Source organism: Manis pentadactyla, chromosome 8 (genome assembly GCF_030020395.1).
Source record: "Manis pentadactyla isolate mManPen7 chromosome 8, mManPen7.hap1, whole genome shotgun sequence".
Classification (NCBI taxonomy): domain Eukaryota; kingdom Metazoa; phylum Chordata; class Mammalia; order Pholidota; family Manidae; genus Manis; species Manis pentadactyla.
In genome coordinates, this window is record NC_080026.1 from 64531178 (window position 1) to 64558958 (window position 27781).

A 27781-nucleotide genomic window follows, 5' to 3' on the forward strand; every position below is an offset into this window, starting at 1 on the left:
TGGAGTGCAGACGTGGACGTGGGGGGCTTCGCTGGAGTCCTGGGGCAACCAGCTTGAGTTGAGTGCAGATCAACACAGACAAATCACGTCCATAAGACCAGCTCGATTAAACTCAAATCTCATTATCACATTTCCCGTGGACAGCGTAACCTCTCAGCAGCAGCTGTGCACACTGTGCAGAAACAGGGGTTGCAGGCACTGGGGAAATTCCTTGACAGGAGAAGCCAATGCCGAGAAGGCAAAAGGGCAGATGCTCAGAGAAGGCCAGCCCCCAGGGGCCCTGATGTAGGCAAGGACTGCTTCTCCTGCCCATTGACAGCCAGCCCCTTCGGGGGGGCAGCTGGGTCCCACTGCATCCTCGGGGCCTGCCTCACGCATGGGGGGCCCGCCTGGCAGACGTGGGCACCCACACGGCAGGCAAGCCCTGCCACCCACTCGGCCTACAGGAATTTGCTTCTGTGGGAGCATTTCTCACTTTCTATTTCAGAACAAAAGGCTTCCTACCAGACATATTTTTAACTAAATGATAATAGGTCAGTGACATAATGGACGACATCCCCCCTGCACAATGCAGAATGAGCATGAATTTTTTGTACATCTGTATTTCTAGATGTCTAATTCAAAATAAATCCATACTAAGTGTTCTCAGCTTAATGTAATTTTATCACTGTAATAGATTCCTTTCCTCAAATCAATTATCATTAAGCTTCAAAGGAGACCTTGCCTCCATCATAAATGGCAAGAGCGAGTATGAATGACACTATTTCTCTTTTGGAAATGTTTGCTGGATTGTAGCAAAGCATGCTGAGATCCTTTCTATTTACCGGGAATAACCTGATGAAACCAAATTAATTTTCTTCAAAACTTTAAAGACTGAGCCTAGAAAATCAATAACAGCTATACACACACACTCACACTCTCACATTCACACACTCATATACATTGACATTCACACACTCACACACATACACACTCACACACACACACAGCCCCATGCTAGCTCCCATGGGGAAATTAAAAATTAATGAAATGCAGCATTACCTGCTACTGAGACCACTCACTGCTGGAAGAGCTAAGGCACACCCATAAATAATTCTGCGACAGGGCAGTCTGAGAGGCCAGAGCATTTTACAGAGGATGTGGTGGGGCAGAAAGTAAGGACATTCTCAGTCACAGAGGCTGAAGTGTAGGTGGTGTGTAAGGAGGTGGGGGTCCCTGAGCTGCACACTCAGAAATCTGAAGGCCATTTCATAGGCAAAGAGCCAGCAAAGGACAAGAGCCAAAGAATGACACCCTCATGTATGTGTCCCATTGAGGACATACCAGTGGTGACATGGAAAGTGGATCAAATTGAGTGAGACTGGGGATATCGAGGGTGTGGCTGAAGGCATTAAACTGCAAAGGTAAGGCTAATGGGCAGCATCGGGGTTTCTCTTAGGCCAGCATATAGTGTTCAAAGAGCCAAAGTCTCTGCCAAGGCAGTGCCAGTAACATAACAGAAGGAGCCTAGGTGTCCCCAAGAAATTGCTCAAGAGAGAAAGGGAACAGTCTTCTTACCCTGCTGGGAAGTCCCAGTGGCAGGAAGAAAATGGGGACTGTAATCTGCAGTTCTCCTTTATTGCATTATATTCTCAGCTAAAGAACCTGTAAACCCAGAAGAAAGAAAAGCTGCTAAACCCAAGGCAAGGAAGACAGGATGCTGTTGGTGCCCTGGCTGCACAGAAAGCTACCTACTCTAAGCCTGTGGGCTTTAGAGCCAAAGCCCAGTCTGGTTTTACCCCTGTCCAAAGAGCAGACTGGGTGATTCTGCTGTGGCAGGACCATGCCTTTACCTATAGCAAAGGCTAACTTTCTCCTTGCTTCCTTCTCTGTGCTTCCTGCTTGGATTTTAATCCCTGGGAGTTCTTCACAAACACTTGCTGCCATGCTGGTGTCCCTGGGACTCCACTATCATTTAGTGGTAACCACAACCTCATACTGTGGTCACATTATTTCCTTTGAGGAATGAGGTCATTTGATGGCACCATCCACAGGGTATTTAATGCACCATTTATTTATAACAATCCTCCTGCCAGTGCTTTTTGACCATTGAAATCACTACAGAGGAGCCAGGGGCCCCAAGGCTACAATCCAGAGTGTGGCTGAATGACTAAGGGGAGCTGTGAGAGGAGGGGGCAAAGGGCAAGTCCAAGGGGCCCAGGAGTGTTGATCCCAGGTCAGGACCAGCTATGTGTGCTGCATCCCCCCAGCCCCTCTGTGTGTCAGAGCTTTGCAGTCAGAGTGCTGACTGTTTCAAAACCAACATCTGCATCAGCCATTCAGCTGGCAGAAAGAATCCCACAGGTTGAAAGCATGCTGGAGAAAAGAGGTCTCAGGAGCATGGAGGCCAGAGCAGCCAGGGGTTGGAAGAGAATCAGGTGGTGTGGGGAGCTTGGCCTGGGGAGGTACACACAGCAGAAGGAGACCCAAGACAGAAACAGCCTTGACAAGCCTTGACAAGGGGCCCTGGAGTTCCTTTCATGGGCTCTCAGGGGCCAGGGACCTGCTTCTCTGCCATGTCAGGGAGCTTCACCATTCACTGCACACCCCCGCCTGCAGGGCCTCTGGCTGCACAGGACTCTCCCCTGGCAGGAAGAATCAGGCTTCAGTACGTGAGTGTCATTCACTACGCCTGTTCACACAAGTGCATCACTGGAGGCCCCAGAAACTCATCAGCAGAGCCTCCAGCTCAGCTTGACATCATGTCGGCATGCCTGTTAACGTCACAGGCCAGGGTCCACAGAGGCTGCCTTTATCTTCCTGAATTTAATTTTTATCATATGAATATTGTTTGAGATAAACGTGCTACTCACAGGTGTATTTTTCTGAACATTCAACTCACTCCTTGCGCCTTTGGGGATGCTCCACATGCACGGGGAGCAGAGGTGGTGGCGGCCTGAGCAGCTTGGGTCCAGCTGCCGGAGGACAGACTGTCACAGCTGGCCTGTGACGGGGAGACAAGGGGGGCACCCAGCACAGGGGGTGACCAGCGAGTCCAGGAAGTGACACTGAGCAGGGGGCACGTGGGAATCTGACAGGTAGAGGAAAAGAGAAAGGCAGTTCAGAGAGAGGAAATACCTCATGCAAATGCCAAGTTCTTGAAGAATTAAACTAAGGAAGTAACAATATAAATAAGGAAAGGAGAGTAATCCCAAGCCTATTAAAGGAGAGTGAGTTCCAAAGATGTACCTTAATGGGGGCGAAGGGACCCCAGTGTGAAGGGTGAGGAGCCGGAGCCAAAGGTGGTGTTTCTGACTGAGACTGGGAACGGGGAAGAGGAGATGTCAGGGAGGAAAGGAGTTCAGTCCTGACCGTGGGTACAGGACCATCCAGGGCTGAGATCCAGTAGGCAGCCAGGTTGGCCCCCTGGGGTCAGGAAACAGGTACGTTGTAGGAGAACACCAAGGGGTGTGAGGTACTCAGAAAGAGCATCTGGTAAATTAACAGGGAGCAGAGCCCCATGGGGCGCCTAGTTCCTACAGAGTTTATAGAATGAAGATATGCGTGAGGTACACACCTTTCTGTGTGCCAAGTGCTTTCTCTCTGTGCCTTATCAGTCATCCCAAAGCCTGTCCATTGTTGCTACTCTCACCATTTCAAAGATGAGAAACGTGACTCTCAGAGCCGTTCAGTGACAAAACCACAGAGCCAATATGTGGCAGAGCTAAGATTCCGATTTACTGCAAAGCTCATGTTCTCTCCACCATCCTGGGAGCCAAAGGATTGTTGGGGAAGAAGGGTAAGGCCACGCCTTCATATGCTGGAAGGAGAGCGAGTGAGGAGACCATTTAAATCTCCCAGGCATCTTGGTAATTGGGGCTTGGATGCCGCCCGGTTCCCGTGGAGTTTGGGGGGTAAGCACTGCATCAAGTGACGAAAGGGGAGATGGAAGAGGAGCAGCATATGCCAGGTTCTCTTGCCAGAAGCTTGCCTGCGAAGATGAGACTGCTCTCAGCCAGGCTGCAGAGCAAGAGCATTTTTGCTCTCTTCCCCCATTTTGCTTCTGCTGGTGTTTTGAACTTGTACATGCTCACAGTCCATGGGAAGGGGTCAAAGAAGGAAACTTGAGGGCTCAGGAAAGCCAGGGATTCAATACAAGAAAGAAACAAAGTATCTAAGAGAAAGGAGATGAGGCATCAAGATCCAGGATGAAGGGATCATCCCTGGGTGAGAGGGCGGCACCTTTGCTTCAGAGACCTGAGAACAGAAGGAGCAGCAGGCGAGGGCACCTATGGGTCTGGGAGGAGACTGCAGGAACCCTCTTCTACACAAGGTAGGAGGTGCACAGAGGCGCTGGGATGGAGGATGAGGCAGGGACAGGCTGGAGGAGAGTGCGGATGGGTGGCATGGGCTTCTGTGAGAAAGCAGAGGCTTCCAGGCACAGGCCCGTGCGCAGTGGAGTGTAAAGACCACACACTGGTCCTTGAACCGATCCTGTACCTCCCCTGGCTCCTGGACCAGCCCTTACCTGCAGGTGAGCAAGAGACAATGGGCAACTGGCACCACTGATTCACAGCTGGGCATTGGCAGAAGGTCAAGGGACAGAGGCATCAGACCAGGCTGAAGTGACCTTGAAAAGACATTTACGAGAAGAGAGGCGTGTTGCAATGTGTGTTGTAATGAGAATTGGCAAGACTTTCATATTACCAGGCATCTAAGTGTTCGATTTTGAATGTCAAGCTAGGTCCCTTAAAGCCTTGCTTAAAGGTTTCCTAATCTTGTACCGCCACCTCTCTTTCAACACACAGCAGATAAATGCTAAACAGACAAACTTCACGGTTTGCCTCAGTAGACATAGGCAAACAAATCTATAGGGTCATCCAAGATGCATGGAGGAAAATGTGAACTGTCCACATGCACAGTGCTCATGCAGTGCCCACACAACGCCACGAGTAGCCCCAGGCCAGGAACCCAGGACTACTGATGCTGTCCTCCTCTGGGACTGGTAAGTACGTCTTCGCATGTTGTTCCCTTGGAACTGTCTTCTTCCATGTTCTCCTCCTTGCAGCAGTATTTGCTCCTTTATCTGTAAAATAGGGCCCAGGACCCTGAGAGGCTCAACACCTCCAAAATCCTAGCAGTTCATGACCCTTTCTTCTTGCTGAGCAGCTGGTCTACAGCCATTTCTTCTGCATCCTCCTGAGATCCCGCTGCTTTCCCCCAAAGCAAAACAAGAAACATTCAACTTACTGTGACAGCTATATAGAGAGGGAGGGAGACCCACATAAAAATTATGTTTCTTTTAGGAATAAAGACTGAGTGGACACTAAGGAAAGGGTACTCCAGGCCCCAGAGTGCCACACCGGGGCCTCTCCTCAGTTCCTTGTGGAAGCCAAGCTGACATCAAAGGCACAGGCCTGGCAGGGACATGAAGCAAGGAAGAAAAAGAATGCCACTGTCCTGCCGCCTTCCCAGGGTCTGGCAGCTTTTCACCATGGTTGGGACAACCATTTCATCAAAAATATTACCTTAAAAAGGGTGCTGAATATATGCCACTTCCAAAACATCGTGCAACTTCTATGCAAAACTGAATGGTGGTTCCTCAAAATATTAAACACAGAATTACCATAGGATCCAGCAATTCTACTTCTGTGTATACACACCCCTAAGAATTGAAAGCAGGGATTCAAACAGATATGGGCCCTCCCATGTTCACAGCAGCAGTATTCACAACAGCCAAAAGGTAGAAACAACCCAAATGTCCATTGGTGGATGAAGGGATAAACAATATGTGGTATATCCATACAATGGAATATCATTCAGCCTTACAAAGGGAGGGAATTCTTACATGCCACAATAGGGATGAACCTTAAAGACTTATGCTAAGAGAAGTAAGCCAGTCACAAAGGGACAAGTATGGTATGACTTCACTGAAACAAGGTGCCTACAGGTCTTCATTCCCATAGGCTGCCATAACAAAAATAGCACAGACTGGGCAGTTTATAAACAACAGAAATTTATTTCTCAGAGTTCTGGAGGCTGGTAAGCCCAACATGAAGATGGCACAGTTTCGGTGTCTGGTGAGAGCCCACTTCCTGGTGCATTGTGTCCTCACATGGCAGAAGGGACCAGGGGGCTCTCTGGGGTTTCTTTCATAAAGACATGAATCCCATTCATTAGGGCTCCACCCTTATGGCCTGATCACCCCCCAAAGGCTCCAATTCCAAATACCATCATGTTGGGGATTAGGTTTCAACATACCAGTTTGATCAAATCCATAGACAAAGAAAGTACAATGGTGGTTTCCAGGGGCTAGGGGGAGGGAAGAATAGAATGTTATTATTTAATGGGTACAGTTTCAATTTTGCAAGGTAAACAGAATTGTGGAGAGAGAGGGTGTGATGATTGCAGTAATATGAATGCACTTAATTCCACTGAACTGTATAATAAAAATTGTTAAAATGGTACATTTCATGTTGTGTGTATTTTACCACAATAAAAAAATGTGTTTCTTTTTTAATCATGCAAATGCTTCCTTCTCCTTTCACTACTCCAAGACCACCAGCCAGGCTTCTGTCCAAGGAGTAGGGTCTAGCAGAGAGCACATGGTGTCAAAAGGAGATGTTATCCCACAGCAACCCCTCTGGGACCTGGGGACAGATCCAAGCAGTCAGAGGTCCCCCTCCGCTAAGGCAGCAGCAAGGACCTGGAGAGGGAACCTCCACCCTCCACTCTTCCTGGACCACCTTACCAGCATCTGGAAGCCACCGCCTGCCAGAGCAAGCCGTCCCCCAGCAGCCAGTTTCCCCACCAGGGTTTATTACCCAGAGAAGCTCTCTTGCTGAGAGGCGTGGTCAGCTTCTCAGTCTCCATTGAAGAAACACATTCCCGATATCCATGGCTGGCTCCAGCAAGAGTGAGCACGTGGCCCATTGCCAGAGGAGGCAGGTGGACATGGTAGTGGACAAGGGCCACCAGGTGGTAGGGGACAAAGACCACTTGGGCCAAAGTGAATGAGGGCCACCTGGGCACAAAGAGTGCTCCCCACTGTGATGGTCATTAGTAAACACAACCCCAGCTCTCCAGAGGCTCTGGACTTGTTGCAGAGAGATTCTGTTTCATTCTGAAGGCCAGAGCATGTTGGGCACCTGGGCCTGGCGTTTCCAGTGTCCCTGTGCATCCATGAGGTGAACCCTGTATCCTGTACTGAGTCAGGGGAAAATGCAAGAGTTCAGCAGGCGGGTGGAGGTGGGAGCGGGCATTCTGCACTAGAGGCCAGCATGTGAGGAGGTGAGGAGCTGCACCAGGTGCAAAGGCCTCGCTTCCAGTTCTTGTTCCCCTCCCCCTACAAGCCTTTGTGCAAAGGAGTCAATAATGACAGCCAGTAGCAGTCGTGCCTACTAGGCAGGCTCTCTGCAGAGATTTAAGGGGAGGTGGAGCACCCCAGACAGCCCACACACCAATGTCAACCAGGGGCAGGTGGGCTCCAGACCTGCCATCCCTGCACACACACTCACTCCTGGGGCCAGGGTTAGGCTGGGGCCGGGGGCTGACTCGTGGACTTCATCATGATCACAGGAGTCACCCTAGGAGCTCGGGTCAGCCAGGCCATGCTCACCAACCACTTCCATTCCCCTCCTGACCCCCATGGTGTCCTCTCTGCCCTGACTCTGACAGTCCTGCCCTCACTGGGTGCTTCAGTCATGCACCTTACCACTGTCGCCCGCTTGTCCTGGTCCCCAGCCTGAATTCCATGACCTGTAACTGAAGCCCTGCCTTAAATATGCCCTCAAGGACCTTGTCCCTCTCTCAGTTCTGTACATTCACGTAGTTAATCCTACTCTTTGCTCCTTGCTGCCTGCATCCGAGCAGCTGCATGTGCCTGGGAGGGACAGGTGGCATCTCAAATTAGTGACCACAAGCATCTTCAGGGGGCTTCCCAGGGCTGCCTGAAAGAAAATACCCCTGCAGCCCCAGACCTCACACTTCCACTCGCCTTGGCAACTATTGATACCCTCTGCTCTCTCATTAACTTTCCAGCACCTTCCCCAAATGCTCCCTCTAGGACAGTGGCCTTTATTTCCCTGAGAAGACCTAGTATTCGGAAGAGCAATCCCCCCACCTGCGTATGTGCCCATCTGCTCTGCCTCTCCTCCTGCCTCTGAGTTCTTAGCCAGGACGCTCTCCACCCAGGATTAGACTCCCACACTCCTGTCTATTCAATCACCCAGCAGCTCCTCTCTGCCTCCTCCAATTCCCCCTCGGTCAGATCATTACAGTAAAATCAAATACAGTAACATTTATGTAACTTGAAAAGAAGCCTCTACCACACCTCACGCTCACTAGGATGGCTACTACCAAACAAAAAAACAAACAACAGAAACAAGAAATAACAAGTGTTGACAAGGGCGTGGACAATTTGGAACCCTTATGCACTGTTGGTAGGAACAAAAGTGGTGCAGCTGTTGTGGAAAATGGGATCGTGGTTGCTCCAAAAACAGAACTGTCTTATAATCCAGCAATTCCACTTCTGGGCATATACCCAACAGAACTGAGAGTGGGGGTCTTACCTCAAGCAGCCACTGCACAGAAGCAGAGAGAGCAATATGGTGGGTGCCAGAGATGGCGGAGAGGAGTTGATGTTTAAGGGGCCCAGAACTTCAGTTTGGGAAGATGCAAAGAGCTCTAAGGGTGGATGGTGGTGCTGGCTGCACATCAGTGTGAATGTACTTAATGCCACGGAACTGCACACTTACAAATGGTCAGGATGGTACATTTTATGTTATGTCTATTTTACCACAACTAAAATAAGAAGAAATGGAAAACACAAAGAAACCCCTCATAGCCCTCCATCTTTCTCCTTTATATCTTCTTTCCCATAATCTCCAGCACTTTTACTTTTGCTCTGATCTGTGAGGATTCTTCAAGTTCCACTCCTTCTCCACCTCAGTTTAGGGTCATTTGTCACTCTAGGGAGTTTTGTTTTAATTTGGGCCTTGTGGACTCTTTTTTCCAGAAACACACTCTTGTTCTCCTATTGCTCCTTTTTCATAATGGCCTTACACTTGGGTTTAACCAAAGCACTAGGCCTGAATGTCTTCTGAGATCACAGAGCAGAACTGTGTAAAGACACTTGTTTTCTGTGTCAGCTATTTGAGTCAGGTCCTTTGTTTGCCTGGCTAGACCCCTGCTTATGCACAGTTGGCTCACAGAGCCACCCAGTGGTGCTTTGCGGCCCATCCACACTTGTGAACAGAGGCCTGGATTGATCCCCTTGGAGCTGGAAATCAGACACTGGGTTCCAAATCCTCACTCCTTGCTGGAGTCTCCTGCATTCAGACCTCACAGCCTGCCTGATTGATGCAGGGATGCAAAACATGACCTTTTAACTCCCTTTCCAGCTTCAGCAGGTGGCGAATCCATGAGTAAAAAAAGGGCATTTGATAGCTATTGGATAATTTTCTTATCACCCAGGTAACTGTTAGAGTAATTCCACATCCTTATCATCACCATCACACAGCATTATTAAGGTGCCTTGCCAAGCACAACATGGAAATCAGTCTTAAAAACTAAAAGTGATGCTTATTGATCACCACTGCAGCAAAAGGTTTAGGTCTGTCAGCAAACACAGTCCCTGTTCCTGTGAAGCTAACACACTGGGGAGCGTTCCAGTTATCCACAGCTGCTCACCCCACAAACCCAAACTTCCTGGGTAAAACAACAGCCCTGGCATTATATCTCCCAGTTTCTTGGCTCAGGAAATGCGGCAGTTTGCTGGGGGGGTTCCTGCTCCTCATGGCATTCCAGAGGTCACTTGGCGGTACTCAGCTGGCAGGTGACTCTTCTAGAGGGACCAAGCTGGTTTCACTCATGTCCAGCAACGTAGAGGAGGTTGGAGGTCGGCTCAGCTGCGGCTGCCAGCAAGCCCAGCCCTACCCTCTCCAGCACGGTGACTCAGAGGAGCCGACTTCTCAGATGGTGTCAGGCTTCCAAGGGCAGGTGTTCTGGTGAACATGGCAGAAACCGCGTGTCTCTTCCGACCTAGTCCCAAAGTTACGTAGCACCACCTCTGCGATGTACTACTGTTGATGGCAGCCCACACAGATTTGGGGGAAAGAGGCATAGATACTACCTTTAATGGGAAGAATGTCAAAGAATTTACAGGAACATTTTTAAATCTCCACAGGAAGCAATGATACTCAAAAAGAAACCTCTTTAAAAGAAATATAAAAAGGAGCTTTTTAAAAATAACTTGACCTATACGTATGGTCATAGCAGCTCTATTCATAGCCACCAACAGCTGAAAATAAGCCAAGTTTCCTTCAGTGGTTGAATGGATAAGCATACTGTGGTGTCCCCATACCATGCATGGAATACCACTCAGCAAAAAGACACACATTATCATACACACAATAGCTTGGATGAATCTGAAAGACATTATGCTGACGGAAAGAAGCCAGTCCCAAAGGTTATGTACCCTGATTCCGTTTACACGACATTCTCAAAATGACCCGGTTACAGTGACAGAGAGCAAGCAGTTCAGTAGGTGCCAGGGGCTGAGGCTAAGGGGCAGAACAGCCCAGGGAGTTTCTGGAGTGAGGGATGATGCTGGGTCCTGATCGTGGAGAGTGTGTACATGTGTTCAGTCTCATAGAACTGCACACACCCCCAGAGAAGTCACACTTGTCGCATGTTAATTTTCAAAATAAAGCATAACAACTTTGAATCAAGTGACAACTTATTCTGGACTGCATACATGAGCACTGAAGCAATTCTGCATGGGGGACCGACCAGTTGTGTAGGCAGACACGTCCTGGGAAAGGAGCAGAAGTCCCGTCCCAGGCTCTTCGCTCCCTCACCAAGGGCCCATGCAATTCATTCCAACTGGACTCTGGGGATAGAGGCACAGTGAGTCCCGCAATGTCCAACAGGCATGAGGGGAGAGGTGGACAGTCAGGAACCTGCAGAAGCCACATGCTGAATTGGCAGGACTGGTTCCTGGTGTCTTCCTGCCCCCCAGAGCTCCTCACAGCCCTGAGAGCACCTGGTAACAGGCACAGGGACACCAGCCGAGACTCCTCCAGACCCCCTCCCAGGTTCCTTTCATTTCTCAGCAATTAAAACATTTGTCAAAGAGAATATAATCCTTCTGTTGTAAAGTGCTATGCCAAACAGATTTGGCCAATATTTTTTAATGTTATGTGAAATGGCTACTCCCAACAGTAATTCAACTATGTTACCATGGCTTTAAACAAAAACAGCAACTAAAAAGATCATATTTTGATGTACCAGGAAAAATCGTTTTGAACCACAGTCAAGAATACTTTGACCCAAAAAAGTTAAGTCCAACTGTAAAAGAGATCCCTAAAGTGAAGTCTCAGAAAACCTATAAGTCAAAGAAGGGGCCAGTGCAAACCAACCAAAAGAAAGCAGAGGCCACGATATTAATATAAAACTGTGGAAGACAGTGGTTTTGGGGAAATATAACTCATTTTACCTTCATGTCTATTCACTATACTTTGCTTAGATTGTCCCTTTGGGTCAAGAATAGTCTGAAATATAGCTTATGGTAAATCCAAATTGTAAAGTAGGTAACTCTTTCCCCAGTCAAAATATAAGATATATGTTTTAAGTAAGATAAGCTCATTTATGTGAAAGAGTATTTGTTAAATGTCAAGAACGGATTGTGAACCTTCCTACACTGATGGTGGGAATGTTAATTGGTACAGCCACTGTGGAAAACAGTATGGAAATTCCTCAAGAAAAATAAAAATGGAAATACCAAATGATCCAGTAATTCCATTTCTGGGAATTTACCCAAAGAAAACAAAGTCCCTGATTCAAAAAGATATATATATACCCTATGTTTATTGCCATATTATTTACAATAGCCAAGGTATGGAAGCAACCAAAATGTCCATCAACAGATGAATGGATAAAGAAGGTGTGGTACCTATACACAATGGAATATTATTCAGCCATAAAAAGGAAATAAATCTACCATTTGCAACGACATGGATGGACCCAGAGGGTATTATGCTAAGTGAAATAAGCCAGGCAGAGAAAGAAAAATACCATATGATTTTACTTATTTGTGGACCATAAAAACAGAACAAAACAAATGAACAGAATAGCAATAGACTCAGAGACACTGAGAAGTGATTGGTGGTTACCATGGGAGAGGGGTTGAGGTGGGTGGATGGAGAGGGTAAAGGGGATAAAGGGGCACAAAAATTTTCAGTCATAACATAAGTTGGTTATGGGGATGGCATTAAAGCATGGAGAATATAGCCAGTGATTCTGTAACATCTTCCTATGTTGACAGATAGTAACTGCCCTTCCTTGGCCCTCCTCTGTTCTCCATGTTTATTTGCTTGCTTGCTTGTTTGTTGGGGCAAATAAAGAATAAACAAGGAAGAAACAATCTTTTAAAGAATCCAAGTCATGCCTTTTGTTCTTGGTCTGTTACTAAAGGTGTAATTATAAATCTTCAATAATTTTTTTAATGTTTACCCAACAAACACACGGTAGAATTCTAGGGGCAGGAAAGACATACAAAGGCACAAAGATGGTCATATTTGTGATGTGTCCATCGTTAGATGAATGAATAAAGATGCGCAATACACAATGGAACATTACCCAACCACAAAATGGAACGAAATCTTGCCATTCACAAAAACACGGATGGACCTAGAGGATATTATGCTAAGTGAAATAAGCGAAAGAAAGACAATATCATATGATTTCACGTATATGTGAAATCCAAAAAAAATGAAATGAACAAACAGAAATCAACTCACAAATACAGAGAACAAACTGGTGGTTGCCATAAGTTAAGAGGACAGGTGAAGTAGGGATAAAGAGGTACAAATTTCCAGTTATAAAATAAGTCTTGGGGATGAAAGCACAGGGATGGAGTCAATAGTGTTGTAATAACTTCAGATGGTGACAGATGGTAACTATACCTACAGTGGTGAGCATTTTGTAATGTACACAAATATTAAATCACTATGTCAACTATAATTCAAAATATTTCTAATAAGAAAAATCTTGACAATTTTTTAAAAAAAACATTTAACCCTTACTATGGTTCCAGGCCCAAATAACATTCTAAGCCAACACTTAAAATTATTCCTACAGGAATTATAAGGGCAGAGTAGAATAAACCAGTGTCCTGAGAGGTTTTCAACATATCTATTTTAATATACATTTTATTATACATTTAATACACATTTTATACAGGTCAAGTACATAAAAGTGAAGATATAAAGAATCTAAATACTATGAAATCAGTCTTTGGTTCAGAAGCATTCATATTACTTTTGCTCTCGATTGCTGAATAGTGCTTTAGGGGCACTTATAACAATTAATCATGTTTTCAATTACGAAAGATAATGTTAGTTCAAATATTTATCATAAAACTCACCTCTCTGCTTAGCCTGCCCATGATATCTGGAGAAAGATGCAGCAATAGCCCAATCGTGTCCTGTCAAACCCGCATGGAGGAGGTAAAGTGCATAGTCCCAGGGACTGCACTTGGGTCCAGCCCTGTCACCAATGTGTGGCCTCAGGCACCTGTCTCTACCTCAGTCTTCTTTAAAATTGGGGACTGACAAACAGCCTTGGCCTCAGAGCACTATGGAACCAATTGAATAGAAGGTTAGAGTAGGTGCTAGTTAATAAATACATACATAGAGTTTAAACCCATCCACACTAGAAATAATTGAAATATTTGTTCTCTTGGGGAAAAGGCAAACTTACTTCTTCTAAATGCATTCTGTTTTATGGTATGAAATGCTACAACACATAAAATGCTTCTGAAAGTGCCCAACAAGTAGCAAATGCACAGTAAATATTGGCTATTATTATATTACTCCATGATCCAGGGCTTAAAAACACCATTAAAAAGAAACAATTCAAAGGAAGAAATGGCTAGCTTGGGAGATTTTTAACTTTAAGGCTGTAAGTGAGGAAAGAGTCCATAGAAAGGAAAGTAAGAGTCATACATTCAGAAAACTACAGAGAATAATTCTCACTGTTTCTTACTTAGGAGCTTTAATAGTGCACATAAGAGAAAGCCCAACTCAGCTCAGCTCAAAACAATTAAAACATGTAAGTGGAGGTCCAAGAGTTAAGACAGCTCCAGAACTGGTTGGCACAGGGACTCTGCAATGTCATGAAGCTCTGAGCTTCTGTCTTTGTCCCAGATGACATGCACCTTCATTCTTGCCCAGAGGAGACCCCGCTATTCCAACAAAGATTTCTGTATCCCATCCACAGCAAGAACTGGGGTGGGTGCTCAGCTTCATCCCAGGGGGTAGGAAACAGAAAAAGGGAGAAGTTCAAGAGATAATGTGGGCAACAGTAGAGGCCGCATAGTTAACCACTGTGCGTGCTGTGCCCCTGAGGGAGTTTTTCAGGACGCAAACACCAAATAGTTGATTAGCTGTGTCCACTACACACATTCTTTGATCCTTTGAGATAAATTTGCCACGTGCAAGTGGGCCAGTTCTGCCTGAAGTCAGTTGGTGAGCTGTTCTGTCAGAAATGATTTACCAATCTAATTAAAAATCCAGAGAGATTAACTGGATTCTCATGGGGTCCCTTTCTGTCAAGTGTTTCTGTGCTGGGTACCATGAAAAGTGAGGTCAATTGTTCATCCCATTGGGCTCATCATGGACAAGTGGCCCAGAAGACCACGGCCTCAAGGCACCTGAGCCCCAGCCCAGGTCAGGAGGCACAGTGCTGACCCAGACCCAGACTGCACTCTGTCTATTGCACTTCCTTAAATTAGCATTCCTGATTTCATAAATTACACAGCTTTCTAAATTCATCCAAAATTCTAACAAAATATTTTTTTTCCAAGTCTGGTTTATTTCCAAAGGTAAAAAAGTCTAAACTATAAAATATTACATGTCTCAACAAAAGTCAACATGGGAGAATTTGGTGAAAAATCATGGAAGTTTGTAAAAACCCCTCCACAGAATAAAGAAGCCCCAAGGGCATTTGTCTGGTTTAAATTAATAACTTATGCTACAATTAAAACACGATTTGTGTAAATCCTCCAGTTACTCCATGTCATGAGAAAGGTCAAAGAGTGACCAGGTGTGTTGCACAGTTTGGGACCCTGCTCACAGTCTCCCATTTGGAATGAGCACTCTCCTAACTTTGCCTGAAGACTCTGTGCCATTAGCACAGAAGCATGTACCACCTGCAGTCTCAGAGCCTGTAACTCCACTTCTATCCTGGAGAGATAAAATAGCTGTGGGCCCTGCACTTTTTGGGTTAAAATTCACAAAAACAACATAAATATTTCCAAAGATGTAAATAAACAGAGCTGAAGATAGGGAGATGTTTCTTAACTGACTTAGGCAGAATCAGGACTTAGAAAAAACATTAATTTAACCCTATAGGCATTTACCCACTTGGGGACAATGAAGGGCCATTGTCACAACTGTTTAGTGGCATCTGTTTACCCTTTCAAGTACTGTACTCAGTGGACATCCTCAGGGAAGAGTTTTACAACTCCTCAAATGTATTTTCTGGCATCTATTCAGGAGATCAGGGGGTTAGTTTGTTTGTTTCTACCTTAGTAACATTGCAAATAATGTTAACAGATTTCCTTTTGTTGAACTATCCTTGCATGGCTGGGACAAACCATTCTTGGTCAGTACCTACTACTCTTTATGAACACTGATTTGTTAACACTTCAACTAAGATTTTGCACCTTTGTTTATGAATGAGGCTACCCTATACATTTTCCTTTTCATGCTCTTTTTTATTCCAATGTGGGACCAGGGTTATGTTCACAGTTTACAAAGAAATGAGAACTGTTTCATTTTTGCTGCATTCTGGAACAGTTTAAATAATAGAAAGTATCAGTTCCTTGAAAGATAGTGACTGTTTTCATAGTATTTTGGAACACCTTTTCAATTTCTTCCATATTTATGGGAATTTTTTGAACCCTTCTTGAATCAAGTTTAGAAATCTATAGTTTCCCAGAATTTGTTCTTTCCATTTATATTATTTTAAAATATTTGTAAAGAATTTCTTCTTTTTAAAATACCTTAGCTTTCATGAACCAGTTTCTCATTCTTCAGTCCTAATATTTTCTTCTCTTCTTCTCTTGATTACTGTCAAGAAGTTGATCTATTTTAATAGTTTCAAAGAGTCATATTTTTTTCCCTTGTCAGTCTTCATTAATTTGATCTTTATTGTGTAATGACTTTAAACAATAATTTTTAAAATACATTTAAAAGCAGGAACACTCTTCTGAGTTACATGTAGATATAATATGTCATGTCGTAGGTGGTATTCATTTCTAAATAGTCTGCACTTCCTAATTGATATTCTCTATAATCAAGCATTGTTTAGAACAGTGATTTAGTTTCTTTGGTTTTGTTTTTATTTTCAAAGTAGATCAGTTTGGAGAGGCTCTCTTTTTTGTAGTTACTGCCTTCAGAAAGAATAGTATGCATGTTTTCATATTGTAATAGTAGTCATAAAATTTCCCTGGGTGTTAGAAAAGAGTATGTATCTTATTTATTAAATATTGCAGTACATCAATTATATTAATTGTATTACAAAAATCATCTAAATTCTTACATATTTGTTGTCAGTATTTTGGCAATTCTCTGAAAGATGTGCAAAAACACACAATTAATGAATCCTAATGGGTTTTTTAACTTTTGCAATATGAACATTGGCCTCAATAGTTGTAAAAATTCAAAAAATCAAGTAAGAGGGTTTATGGATGGATAAAACACTAGAAAGATAGGTATTTAAAAAAGCAAATAGAGTAAAATGTTCATTTTGGATTCTGAATGATATGTATACAGGTGTTCACTGTGTAATGCCTTCAACTTTTCTGTTTGAATATTTTCATAATAAAATATTAAAAAGACACAAATTTTTTAAACCAGCTTCATGGATGTGTACTTTAAGACTGCCCACCAACTGAAGTCCTCAAAGCAACTTAACTTATCTCCCATGGACACTGATGGAATGAAGTTGATGCAAGAAAATATACCATCACTAGTCTTACACATAAATGCTCAAATTTAAAATCTAGCTAAAATAATAATATCAATTAACACTTATTAAATGTTTTCTCTGTACCAGAACATGCATGATCTCATTTTATCTTCACAACAGCCCAATGAGGTAATAACTAAATATCACCTTTTTTATAGATAACTCTGAAGCTTATAAAAATGAAGGCATTTTCCAGGCAGAGAAAGACAATTATCAAATGATTTCACTCATCTGTGGAATGTAAGAACAGAGAAAAAGCTGAAGGAACAAAACAGCAGCAGACTCACAGAACCCAAGAATTAGACTAACAGTTACCAAAGGGAAAGGGACTGGCGGGGGGGGGAAGGGAGGGAGAAGGGGAATAAGGGGCATTACAATTGGTACACATAACATAGGGGAGGCAGGATAGCACAGAGAAGACAGGTAGTGATTCTATAGCATCTTACTACGCTGATGGACAGTGACTGTAATGGAGTATGTGGTCGGGACTTGATAATGGGGGGAGTCTAGTAACCATAATGTTGCTCATGTAATTGTACATTAATGATACCAAAATAAAATTTTTTTTTAAGTGAAGACATTGTCTTAATCTAGACAGCCTAGCAGTGGCAGATCCAGGATTCCAGCTCGGCTCCATGTGACTCTAGAGCTAGCACCCTTTAGCCTGCAGCCTCCGCAGACCTGCCATGTCAGCACAGTGCCCGCCTGCTACAAGAGGCTGCTGCTGAGCACTTGGGATAGAGTGAGGCTGAACTGAAATGTGCCCCGAGGATAAAAGACACACCAGTTTTCTAAGACCTGGAACAGCAAATCAGAAAACAAAATATTTCTGATCATTTTAATATTAATATGTGTTGAAATAATATTTTGCACCTATCAAGTTAAATAAAATATATTTTTCAAATTAAACTCACCTGCTATTGGAAATTTTTCAAGTATAAATCTAGCTCACATTAAATTTCTACTGGACAGTGCTGGTCTAGTCCCATTTGATTCTGAAATGAATTGTTCTGCATTTCTTCTCTGATTTTAGTCTATAGCCTCCTTATGACAAAAATAGTAAGACTAGGGGAGCTGGCAAATATAATTACAGGAGGAACACACTGTGCCAGCCTGAACCTCAAGGAAGGGGAAGGGTGCTGTCATAGGAGGGACAGCGGAGGTAGGCATGCTTAGACTGGCAGGCAGGTGACGTGGGAGGAGTTGTGAGCTGGGTCTTACCTGCAGGGGGGTTCCCGTGTGAAGATCAAATAGACCAGACAATGAGGTGCCTCCACACTGCAGGAATTATCCAGTCGTGGAACTTGCTGTTGCTGAATGCCTGCTAGTGTAAGTCTCTGCAATCTTGGCTGAGTTCAAAGAGGCCCACAGTCGTTTAGAAAGAGTGAGTTTCCCTCCCTGCTCGTCACAGCCTCCACTGCACTGCAGTATGAGAAGAGGTAAAAGAAGAACCCCAGGGCACGGAAGGGAAGGCAGTGCCCCCACTGATATACCCTGCCCGTGGCTCGAAAGCTCCAGAGCACGGATGCCCCATCTCAGAAATCCAAGCCCACGCTGAGGCGAAGCCTGGAGCGGAGGACACGGGAGGGAAGTAACAGTCTCAGGTATATTGGTGCCAGATTGTGAATTTCTCTGGAGTCTGTCCTAAAGGAAACGGGAACCCACTGAAGGTGCAGCATTGCGAGGCAAGTTAACACCAGGTTGGCAAGAGGGACAGCATCGTGGAATTTAATTGAAAACGACTGAAAGGTTTCCTCATTTTCCAGGAGCGCATGCCAAATGTGACACTTGGCAAGATGGGAGACTACTGCAGACTGCCAGCAAGGGCCCCGGTGAGACTTCTAAATTCTTCCTCTAGATGTTAAACTTCACTATAAACCCACCTCTAATGTCCTTTCCATTTCTGAAATTCTTTGACCCTGTCATGCTGCAATGCAGTTGGGTCTTGTTTTTTTTTCCTCTTCCTACATGTTTCTGAAGAATAAGTGACAGAATGTTTACTGATCACATGTAAGCCATAGGATGTGCATGCAATGTGAATATACCGTAATAAAAATAACCATCCAAACTCACAGTAAATATTTAAGTTCCAACCATCCTAGCTACAATCTCTGTCATACAGAAAATAATATGACTTCCATTCTATGGGCCAAATGAAATGAAATTGTCCAAAATATTATATTACAGTTGTCCTGGTTGTCATGCTAATGTGGTTTTAATGAAATAAGAGAGCTAAGAGTGGAATGGTGACACATGTCCTCTAACCTAGCCCTTGAAGTTGCTAGACTGGTCTTCATGTCTTGTAGATCATCATCATCCTTATCATGATTTACTCATAACCACATTCATGGTGGATGGTATTCTTGGGGCATGAGGACCTTTGCTGGGTGCCCCTCATATGTGACTTTCCAACATGAAGTGGGTCCTAGTGAGCACTCATTGTACTGATAAGAAAACTCAAGTTCAGAGACCTTTGTCCCCACAATAGTATGGCATCTCTCTAGGTCCCATGCTCTCCCCAGGACCCCATGCCACCTTTTAGCACTTCCACATAGACATCCAAATATCAGAAGAGAGTGTTCATGTACCCCTATCTCACTGTGAATTCTCTGAAGGCTAAAAATGTTCTATTCCTTCCACTGTTCCCCAAGATTCGGAATCCTTTCTCTATCCCAGTCACCTTCCAATGACCTTTCCCCATCCACCTTCCCCCAGTGCCCCAATTTCTACTATTGTTGACCTAACTGGCATCTACTCGGTATCTTCACCCTATTTATTGACAAGGACTCAGCTGTGATGTTGGGAAGGCCCAGGTCCCAGGCCAGCTCTACTGCCTACTAATGCTGTGATTGGGGTCAAGTTACTGAAAATAGCTAGGCTTCAGTTCCCCACTTGGAAAGGGAAAAGTATCTGTACTCCCTCCCAGAAAAGTGGGGTTAAAGGGGCAGGGCAACTAAGGAAAAAGCCAATCGGGCATAGGCAGGAAATGACCTTGTCTGGAGAGAAGACGAGTTTGGGTTGTGACACACTGCAGGTAAGGGGGCATGACATAGCATTAACAGCGTGGACTCCAGAGCCAGCAGCCTTGGGTTCAAGTCCGTGGGCTTCCTTGGTGTCTTCCTCTGTTTAACAAGAATAGTAAGAATATCTGCCTCACTTAAAGAAGCTGCCTCATGGATGCTAGCCAGGAACCCAGTTACAACAACCTCTATCCGTTTCGAGACAGTTTATTAGCAGGGGAGGCACCTATAGTTCCAACACAGTCTTCAGTCCTGGGGAAGGCTGGCCTCTCAAGGATTTGTTTGTTTATTCATTCAAAAAATATGTGTTGAGCACCTGCTATGTGCTAGATATTATTCTAAACACCTGGGGTACATCAATGAACAAAACATGCCTGACCCCATGGAGTTTGCATCCCTAGTAAAAATAAGTGGCAGACAATAAACAAGCAAATCATACAGTACATCAGAGAGGATAAGTATAATAGTGTAAGAAACAGGGCAGCACAAAGACAGTGGGAAGGCAAGTGCAACATTAAGGAGAGTTGAGCTCAGCCTCATGGAGAAAATGACATTTTACTAGAAGAATACCAGGGGGAGGAATATTCCAGACAGAGGCAGCTGGCAGTGCTAATGTTCTCAATGGGTGCATGCCTGCTGCCACAGAGGAACAACAAGGAGGCCACAGGAGACAGACCGGAATGAGGGAGGGGCAAACTGATGGGTCAGAGATTCGGGTCCAGATTGTAGAAGGACTTGTGCACAATTAAAGGACTGAGCTCCTGCTCTCAGTGAGCTCAGAGGTGTGGCAACAATTTAAACAGAAGAGGGTCGTGAGCTCTCTGATACTTGAAATTGCTCTGGTGACAGCAGACCACAGCCAAGGAAGGGTGAAGCAGGGAGATGGGTAAGTTCTCACAATAATCCTTAGGAACAACATGGCAGTGCTTGGACCAAGTGACAGCAGAGGAGACATAAGTGATTGGATTTTGGACACCAGATTTGTTTTTTTTGCATTTTTTTCCTTTTTCATTTTTACTGTGGTAAAATACACAGAACATAAAATGTACCATCTTAGCCATTTTTAAGTGTACAGTTCAGTGGTATTAAACACATTCACACTGTGTTGGGCAGCCATCCCCTGTAACTCTTTTCCTCTTGTAAAACTGAAACTTGGACATTTTTGAAAGTAGAGACAGACCTCCTGACAGATGGTGGATATTGGTCAGACATCAGAAGCGTATCATTTGGACAGAATGTGGCCCAGGAAGTCACCACTGGGCTGTGGACACCACTTCTACCGAACTGGTCTGCTGGAGATGTTTCCACGGAGAACCCTGGACCACTGCTGGACCAGGAGCTGCAGGCCAAGGTTTTCAGAGTATGGCAGCCTCTTGTCCAAGAACATCACCCTATTGTCCAGAGGGTCCTGAAAATTCCCTTACATGTTCTTAGAAACTCAGCAAAGGAGTTTGAAAAGCCGGAAGCATTCTGTGAGGCCGAGGCCCAGGGGTCACCATGGATGCAGGGACAGTCAGGCGGATGCTAGAGCAAAGACACACACCAGAGTTTTAGAGCCAGTCCTGGGGCCAGCTCCCCCAGGGGAGGGAAGATCCTTCCCCCAAGGCACTGGGCCCCACATACGGCCAGGAACAGAGAGCCCACAGCCACCTCTACCAGGGGTCCCAGAGATTCCCCACTGTTTCCCACTCCATCTCAGCCTAAGCTCACGTGCCCCTTATGTCTGCAGACCCAAAAACACCAGGACAGTTGGGAGCCAGTGGAAGTCCCAAAAGACCAACCCAGGGGACGGCAGCAGTTCTGGGTAAAGGGCCATATTAGGCTTTGTGGCCAACAGACTTCTCAGCTCTGCTGTTGGTGTGACAGCTGTAGTGCCACGGGTAAACGAAAAAGCATGGCTGTGTTCCCATAAAGCTTCATTCATGAAACTGAAATAGAAATTTTGTGTAATTTTCACATATCACAAAATTATTTTCTTTTTATTTTTTTCCCCCAACCATTTAAAAATGTAAAGACCATTCTTACCTTGCCAGCCAAACAAAACCAGGCAGTGGCTGGATTCGGCCCACGTGCCACAGTTCAAGGACCCTGGACTAAACCGTGTGCCTTGGGAGCCACCAGGGCAGTCCCGACGGCCAGGCCTGCGTTCCAGGGCACCTGCTGGCTCTGGTGGAAGGCAGGACCCTGCACCCGCTCCCTCCAGGGCACCAGGCAGCAGGAGCCTCAAGGTCATGCCCAGCGTGGTCTTCCCCCAGCTGCAGCTCCAGCCCAGTGGAGACAGCTTTAACAGAGGTGCCAAGGGTGGGCCCGCTGCCAGCTAACAGACACTGCACAAATCGGATCACCGCACCTGCCCTTCATGACACCTTCCTGCCACCTACTGGAAACTGTTATAATAAACAGTTCTATACCAAGTAGGAATTTGAGTGCCGATTTTTCTCCGGTTTTGCAATTATCATTTGTTCAGTTTAAGTTAGCGAGCAACTAACTCACAGGAGTCCCAGAAGATGTCATATAAATGACAAAAAGATCTCTCTTCCACAACTTTTGGAACTGGGTGATGGGAGGGAGAAGGGCAGAGGAAGGAGGCGGCGCTGTGCTGTTCTCACCAGTCCCTGCAGGCTGGACTGGTGCTCTGCCAGACGCTGAAGGTGTTCTGCAAACAGAAAGCCTTTCTCAGGTAACTGAGTCCCACCATCTTGTTTCTACCCAACTCTGGAGTGACAGAAAAGAGGTCATTGGCACCTGCTGGTTCAAGCACTCTGCATGGCAGCCCTTCTGCGGGGCAGTCGGCCTCATGGCAGAGCACAGCAGCTCCAATTCTGAAAGGACTCTGAGCTGGGGCCCAGGAGAACCCGAGGGAGGCCAAGCTCTTCCAGTGACTCCATGATCCCGCGTCAGCGCCTGGCCTCCTCCTGCCTCAGTTTCACTACCGGAGGTTGTGACCTCACAGAAGTTATGTGACAAGGAAATGAACACCCTTTGCACATAATTAGCATGTGTAATCCTGGGATGGAAAGGCTGGAGTGAGAACAGGGCACTGGAGGAAAGTGTCTGCTTCTACTAACACCAGGAAGCACGGGGAGAGAGTCGGTAACATGGCTCTAGGCTTCAGGACCCAGCGATGAGTGCCCAGGTGTCAAGAGGAAGAAGGAAAAGGGTCAGAGACGGAGACCAAGGGGTATTTACAAAGCTATAAGGTCCACCATCTCTAATTTAAACCAAAACCTTTGTATTCACTAGGGAAATGCGGAGGAAAGGAACAGCAGTGATCTGTGTCCCCTGCCCCCAAGTCTGACATTTCCAGCACTCTCAGGCAAGGAGAAAAGCCAGGTCAAGTTCCCACAGCAAAACAGGTGTGGGCACAGAGAAGGCTCCAGAAGCCCAAGGTGCCTGTCAGCTGGGACGCAGGGGACCTGGGATGCCTAGAGCTCCGTGTAGGGCCTGGAGTGGGGGCAAGATAAAGTGCAAATGTGAGACCCAGATCTGGTAACAAAACTGTCTGAGGAAGGACCAGTGGATCCGTGTTATGACAGCTGCACAGGAGCAGCCTGGCTCTGAGTGTGGGGACAATGGGTCTTTGTGGGTACACGGTCGGGGGGAGGGGGCAGTACAACGGGCCAGAGGCCCTTCAGAGCTCTCTAGGACCCTGGGAAAGGGGTGCTGCAAGGGAAAGGCTGAGTATTATGGCTCAGCCAACCCCCTTTCCGCCATGAACTGACAAGTCCCTCGATCAGCACTAACCAGCTTCCATCTCCTCATCTGCGTACAACGACTCCTGTAAGAACGTGGGACCTCTCTGGGCCTGGCATGTTGTGCAGACTACCTTCTTCAAGCCCAGGGGGACTCAGCAAGACGCCCACGGCACGCAAAACGCAGGCCGAGGTTTGATTCAGCTCTGACTGGAGTTAGGAAGGTGGGACCCCAGGAGCTCACCAGCAGTTATCTCAGGAAACCCGAGAGACAAACGCTCAAGCTCTCCTCCTCCCTTCCTTTCCCGCTGCCCCGTCTCCCACCACCCAGCCACCAGCAGCCCCCACGAGTCAGGTCCGCCAATACAGCTGCCCGTGGCTCCGCAAGTGGGACCCTGTCCTCGGGGAGTGGGCACTGTGTCCTGCGCTGCCTGCCAAGCCACCGGCACAAAGTCCTCCTGCCCCCACCCCATCCCCACAATCTGAGCCCAAATTATACATTTTATTGGGAATCTGAAGACCCTGGAATAAGCCAAGGGAAGAATAACAGACCTGAGAAAGGAGCCTGGCATCTGGCCCTGACTACCTCGCTAGAGACATGCTTTGGCCTCCATCTACCACTCTCGTGGGATATTCCTCTATTTGTTCAGAACTTGGACATATGGGGATGCATTTACTGCATCTGCTCAGAGACCCCAACACTTCCTGAGTCCTGCCCCGATCCTCCTCTTCTCAGTAAAGGATTGGGAACTGACAATGAAGGGTCATGAGAAAGTCCCCACCTGGCTGCGGCTGGGCCTGGGGCCTCCACCTGACCACCCCCGGGGGCACAGAGGAGGAGTGAGATACAAGGACGCAGCCCTGCTCCCTCCACTCAGAAGGGCTCACTCTGGCCCCAGCGCCAGATGGGCAGTGGTGTCAAGCCCTGTGCTCCCTGGTTAGAATCAACCCAAGAACGAGGGGAGGAGGATTCGGACAGTTTTAAACCTAAAATGGTTGAGCAATCACTAACTCGGCAGAGTTAACCAGGAAGTGGTTACTTTATCTCTATAAATCATAGAAGACAAAGAAGCCAGACTGGACTTGGGAAGATCGTGGGAGCTGCACTTCTCTTATACCCAAGCCTACGGGCAAGCTCTGGCCAGCCACAAAGGCCCTTCCTGCAGCCTGCGGCTCTAACCCTCAGGACCGTGCGCGCCACGGCTGCACCTGCGGACGCCAACTCCCTGCCCCTCCCGCAGGCCATCCTTGTGGCCAACGTCACACGAAATTGCAAAGGGGGGTAGCAAGTTCCCTTGGATCCACTGATTATAATCAGTGCTGCTGCCTTCCGGTAGGAATGGCCCATTTGCAGGGAAAGTCGATGAACTTCAGACCATAAACAAAGATCTAGCCTTCCAAGCTTTCCGAGGATTCCGCCCCAAGGAGACCACGCACCGCCGCGCCCCCTGCTCCACCGCCCCTGCTGGACCGTCGTGCGTGCCCCTCAGAGCCGCTGGCCTTCGGGGGGCACCGTCCCCACTCCTGGAATGTGCTGCGTGGCCGGCCCTCCAGGAGACACCACCCGACACTGACGGGCCGGCAGGCTGTGCGGGGCCCGATCCAAGCCTGCGGACACAGAGCGTGCTGGGCTGGCCGCCAGGTCTGTGAGGACTGCGGGTTGCCGCCATTGGGGTCCCCCGTCGCTGTCCCCTCTGCCATCCACCGGCACATTGGAAGAACCTCCAATGGCAGGAGAGGGGATCCTATGTGAGGTGGCCTCTGAGCACCAGGAAGTGGAGGGAGATTGTGCGCTAATCTCGGTGGGCAGGAGAGGCTCTGAGGACCTCCCAAAGGAGGGGCCGCAACAATGTAAAATAGCCCTACAAATCTTTAAAAGGTACCCAGCATTAAAGCGCATATTTGAAACCTCCTAAGTGTCCAACAACGTGAGCATGGTTGTAATTAATAATAACTGTTTAACTGAGGAGTCCATTTCTATTCACTAATATGACCACATTGCATCTTTAAAATGCATCCAAGAAACGAAAATGTTCATGGTGATTTTCTCTGATAGTAACAAATTTTTTCTCCTTGCATTTTTCTGTATTCTTACAAATTGTACTGTTCTTAAAATCCTAAAACTATCTTTGCTTTAAAAAAGAAAGGACATTTGGAAGCAACTGAGGATTATTTGAAAGAGCACATTCCCCAAGAAGATAAGCAGTTGGAGTGCTTGACCTTGGGCAAAAAGAAAACACCATGTGCTTCCGACAGAGGCAGCGGGTGGCCCCAGGACGCCTGCTCTGGCGGCTGCATTTGGAGGAGCTGGGCCAGGCCCAGAGGGTCTCCCTCCCAAACAGGACCAGATGCTGCCTGCTGAGGGAAGAGCTCCCGTGGTGAAAGTGGAGCATGAAGGGTGGCATGGCAGAGGAAACTGAGAAAGGGACATGTGGGGGCAGGGGGTCCAGTGGTCAGAGGTGCAAACCTGGGGCTGACTTCCTGGCTTCAGGGTCAGGGGCAAGCTCTTTAACACAGCCTCCCCAACAAGGCCTCTCCCAGGAGAGTGACAGTGCCCCCAACACACACCCCACCGCCACCCAGAGCTGTAGGGAGGGCACACAAATCAACCTTCCAAGAGCACTTGGGAGAGGGTCTGCACAGAGCAAGTGGCAATGCCCATGGTACCCGTGGGACTTTGGGACAATCTGGGAGACTACCATTAGAGAGACGCATGAGCTCTGCTCTGTCCTTCCCTGCTGCATCACAGAAGTTACGGATCATCACAACTTTTGTGATGACAATCTGTACATAGTGTCAATGAAAAATTTTTTTACTCTTTTTTATTGTGGTAAAATATACATAACATAGAACATACCATTTATAGGTATGCAACTCAGTGGCATTAAGTACATTCACACTGCTGTGTGTGCAACCACTACAGCCCATCCCCAGAGCTATTTCATCTTCCCAAACTGACACTCTGTGCCCACTAAACACTAACTCCCCATCCTACCTTCCCCGCAGCTGCTTGCAACCACTGTTCTACTTTCCGTCTCAGTGAATTTGATTCCAGGTCCTTGATGCTAGTGTAGTCATAAAGTATTTGTATAGAGATCCTGTAGGTATTTTGTTAGATTTCTTCCTAGATATTTGGTGGTTTTGATGTTCTTATAAAAAAGTGCTTTTATTTCATTTTCTAATTGTCATCATGTATGAATACAATTAATTGTTTATTGACTGTGTCCTGTGACCTTAACCGAATCCTATTAGTCTAGTGGTCTTATTCCCATATTCCATGGGATTTTCTACATACAGCACAAAGTGAAACTAATGACAGTTTCACTACTTCTTTTCCAATCTGCATGCTTTGTCTACTCTGGAGGTTAGAAATAAAGATCGGAAGCATTTGGGGATTATTGAACAAATGTTCATTTATTCATTTCCTAAATAGTCTTTGACTACTTGCTACATGTATGCTGCTGACAGTAATGAAGGGGGTTCACAGATGCACTTCATCAAGCTCTTGCTCTCCTAGTCAAGGAGAGACATATGTAACTATTGCTAATGCTGCATAGAAAAGAGCAAGGTTTGTAAAACACACTGACAAAGTGCTGTGGGATGTCTGAGGGAGTGAGGGCAGTTCTAGGACCACTGGGTAACGTGACACCATTATGTACACAGGCAACTTCATGTTGTTCACAGAGTGAAACATTACTACCAGATCTAACCCTCACAGCTCCATGACACACACAGCACCCGCAGTGGTCTCCCAGAGTCACAGAAAGGTGGATCTCTGCCAGGTATGTGATTCCTGCATTTGTACACTTACCACCATGGGGCCAAAGATGGTCCTGGAAGTTATTTAAGGATAAAATCCTTAGGCTGGAAAGGAACTCTGATGAACCTCTTTCCTAAGTTGGCACTGTTTTTCTGGAGAGATTGTTTGCCCTCTTGGGGCACGGACAACATTCCTCCCCTCTGGGTTTCTGAAGCCCCTTCAACACAGAGAGGAGAAGCACAGTCCCTCCCTGCCCAGTGCTCCTCAACTGGACTTTAAAAGCCTGAGCTAGCATC

The 27781-nt window shown here is 46.4% G+C and overlaps 1 long non-coding RNA gene across 1 annotated transcript; it reads right to left on the reverse strand.

Annotated features, from left to right (window-relative positions):
- Window positions 1-1557: 1557 nt before the first annotated feature.
- LOC118932810 (uncharacterized) lies at window positions 1558-23620 on the reverse strand. The gene is made up of 4 exons (XR_005032908.2): window positions 22059-23620; window positions 4508-4609; window positions 2853-3070; window positions 1558-1644 (listed from the first exon to the last, which is right to left on the reverse strand). It is a non-coding gene; the product is annotated as an uncharacterized LOC118932810 (long non-coding RNA).
- Between the last annotated feature and the right edge of the window lie 4161 nt (window positions 23621-27781).